The sequence below is a fragment of the Salmo salar genome, chromosome ssa20 (genome assembly GCF_905237065.1).
Source record: "Salmo salar chromosome ssa20, Ssal_v3.1, whole genome shotgun sequence".
Lineage (NCBI taxonomy): Eukaryota > Metazoa > Chordata > Actinopteri > Salmoniformes > Salmonidae > Salmo > Salmo salar.
In genome coordinates this window covers 63,881,640-63,885,515 of record NC_059461.1, presented here as the reverse complement: position 1 = coordinate 63,885,515, position 3,876 = coordinate 63,881,640, and positions in this window count along the sequence as shown.

Below are 3,876 nucleotides of genomic sequence, written 5' to 3'. Positions count from 1 at the left end.
AACTCCCCAACCTCTCATCACCAGCACCAGAGAGCAGCACTGTACTGTACAATACTGATAATGTATCAGGTCCACCATCATCATAGATGGTGAAACTAAAATCAACGTTCACAAATCCTAGTCTTCAATTATTTGTGGGTACTGGGTTTGAGGCTTTTGTTCCAAACCCTGGTGTAACACACGACTCAGCAATTCAAGATCTTGATCAGCACTGTATACGTAAATCCAGATGTGCTAGAGCAGGTATTCCCAAACTGGGGTACGCGCAATGTCGTCGGGGGTACGCCAAATAAAAATGTGATTCATATTTAAAAAGAAAATAATACATTTTCAAACAGTCCATTTATATTTTTCAACGGGGCTATAAATTTTTTTTATTTATTTCTCGCCTGAGTAGCCTCGTTTCACTGCCAAAAATAAAATGAAACCATCTAGTGTTCAGCGAAATAACAACAAAATGTCAAATACAGGTAGCCGAGTCAAACAATTAACATCCAATCACGTTAACCGTTACTCTCTCGCTTCCAATAACGGAGCTGCTGCTCATTCCGTTTGCTTGAAAATTGATGATTGAAAATGGTTTAAAAAAGTAGGGCCCACGTCCATAGAGACACATGCCAGCTCTACTGGCAGTACTACACCTGCGCCTGTCGACGACACAAGTTGATCTGCTTCCACGAGCACCTCCAATGCTAGCATCAGTAATTCTACATTTGTTGTGAGCCCAGCTAGCATGGACACTGACAGTTGTGAATCTGATGCAGCCGAAGAGCTACTGCCCTCTTACCATGGAAAGCACCGAACAGTTGGACCATCGAAGAGGCGCAGATATGATGAGAACTACATTGATTTGGGGTTCACTTATATTGAGAGTAGTGCCTTTCCTCAGCCACAGTGTGTTATATGTGCAAAATGACTATCTCACAACTCGATGAAACCTTCACTCTTACGCAGACATTTTAAAACAAAACATGCTAATTTGGAAAATAAGCAAGAATTAAGACAACTTTCGAGTAGTAAGACATGTATAAAAGCATCAGATACCATTAATAAGAAGGGACTAGAAGCGTCTTATATGGTGAACTACCGAGTGGCTAGGACAGACAAGCCCCAAACTATTGTGGAGGACTTAATCCTTCCTGCTGCCGTGGATATGGCTGGGACAATTCTGGGGGAAAAGGCCCAAAAAACTACAGACAATGGCTTCATCAAACAACACTGTTTCACGAAGCATCAGTGACATGGCAAGAGATGTTTTGAAACAATTACTGCTTCGCATACAAGTCAGTGAATTCTATGCATTACAGCTGGATGAGTCAACAGACGTGGCGGGCCTGGCACAGCTCCTGGTATATGTCTGTTATGTTTATGGGGCGTCAATTCAGGAAGACCTCCTGCAAACCACTGGAAACCAGGACTACAGGAGAGGATATTGTTAAAGTACTGGACAGCTTTGTGACATCAAGTGGACAAGGTGGTCAAGATGTGTTGGTATCTGTACTGATGGCGCAAAAGCGATGACAGGGAGACATAGTGGAGTGGTAACGTGCGTGCAAGCAGTTGCTCCCGACGCCACTTGAGTACACTGCAGCATCCACGAGAGGCTCTTGCTGCCAAGGGAATGCCTGATAGCTTGAAAGATGTTTTGGACTCTACAGTGAAAATGGTTAACTTTGTTAAAGCAATGCCTTGTGTATTTTCTGCACTATGCAATGATATGGCAGCGACCATGTAACGCTTTTACAAGGGGCAAAGTTTTGACACGTTTTTTTCTTTTATCGCTTGCATGATGACAAGTTTTTCACACGACTGGCCTATCTGAGTGAGGTTTTTTCTCGCCTGAATGATCTTAGTCTAGGATTACAGGGACTCTCCGCAACTATATTCAATGTGCGGGACAAAATTGAGGCTATGATTAAGAAGTTGGAGCTCTTCTCTGTCTGCATTAACAAGGACAACACCCATGTCTTTCCATCATTGTATGTTTTTTTTGTGTGCAAATTAACTTAAACTTACGTACAATGTCAAATGTGATATAGCGAAGCACATGAGTGAGTTGGGTGCGCAATTACGAAGGTACTTTCCTGAAACGGATGACACAAACAACTGGATTAGTTATCCCTTTCATTCCCGGCCTCCAGTCCACTTACCGATATCTGAACAAGAGAGCCTCATCGAAATTACAACAAGCGGTTCTGTGAAAATTGAATTTAATCAAAAGCCACTGACAGATTTCTGGATTGGGCTGCGCTCAGAGTATCCTGCCTTGGCAAATCGTGCTGTTAAGACACTGATGCCCTTTGCAACCACGTGCCTATGTGAGAGTGGATTCTCGGCCCTCACTAGCATGAAAACTAAATACAGGCACAGTCTGTGTGTGGAAGATTATTTAAGACTGGGACTCTCCAATACAACCCAACATTGCAGTTATGTGCATCCTTTCAAGCACACCCTTCTCATTAACATGTGGTGAGTTATTCACAATTTTTGATGAACAAATAATGTTTTATATGTAATATGGCTAAATAAAGAGCAAAATGATTGATTATTATATTATTATATGTGCCCTGGTCCTATAAGAGCTCTTTGTCACTTCCCACGAGCCGGGTTGTGACAAAAATGTCTCATTTAGTGTGTGTGTGGCAGGCTTACAATGATGGCAAAAAACAACATTTGAGAGTGCACTGACCCTGGTGCTAGAGGGGGTACGCAGCTGTAGGTTGAATGTTTGAAGGGGTACGGGACTATAAAAAACATTTGAGAGTGCACTGACCCTGGTGCTAGAGGGGGTATGCAGCTGGAGGTTGAATGTTTGAAGGGTTGGGAACCACTGTTAGAGCCTTCAAATTTAAATCTGGACCTTGAAGCCAGTTCTGCTTTTTTTCATGCTTTTTCAGGGACTGATTTCAACCTGAGACACCAGGTGGGTGCAATTCATTATTAGGTAGTAGAACAAAAAACTAGCAATAGTACAGACTTTGTAGGGTAAGATATGAATATGCCTGTGCTAGAGGCTAGAGCTGGGCTGTAACAAATCCCTGTACACATGCACCCAGTAGCCACCCCTGTTGTACACAGTAGCCTACTGATAAAGTTCTGATGCCACATGGCATCAAAGATCTACATTTTAATACCCCATTTACTCTAGTTTATTTTCACTTGATCTACCAGACATTGGTTGCAACATATACAATTTTATTTATTTACAATACAGTGTGTTCTTCTGGTCATTGTAGGTTGATGATCTACTGTAAGTTTCCTCTCCTGATACAAGTCACGTGCCTCAAATGTTTGGACAGTGAGGAAGAAATTCTTCTTCTTCATCTTCTATGGTATTATGCCAGTCTGCAATAAAACTTGGAAGAAACTCTGAAGTGCCTAGCAACTAGGACCACAGAAGCCATGTGTGTTGTTGTGATGGTAGCAACACTGTGTCAATGGCGGATAGGAATTCCCACAGAGCAAAGTAAAGGCCTGTTCCCTGTGAACTGAGGAAATTGCAAGTTTCACTCTTTCACAGCAGTGTTGTGTCAAAGAATGCCACCACTTTTAGGAGAAACATTTATCTGCCACTTCACTACAGTTCTAATAGTTTACATTTATGCAACAAATTGGTGCTGTAGCGTAGCATTTCCCATGTTGTCTGTTACATGTAGGCTAAGACACTATGCAGTGTTCATATTCTGTGATAATATTTCAGTCACCAAAATTGAGTTAAGCAACATCAGTGTTTCTGCAAAGTAAGCCTGCTCGACAACTTCATCAGTAGGGTCGGTCAGCGCATCTTTTTAAATGTTTTATGCCAGATGGAGTATGATGGCATTTAGTCGCATTAAAATTATAATTACCTCCAGCTGCCCACTTCAATCCTATTTA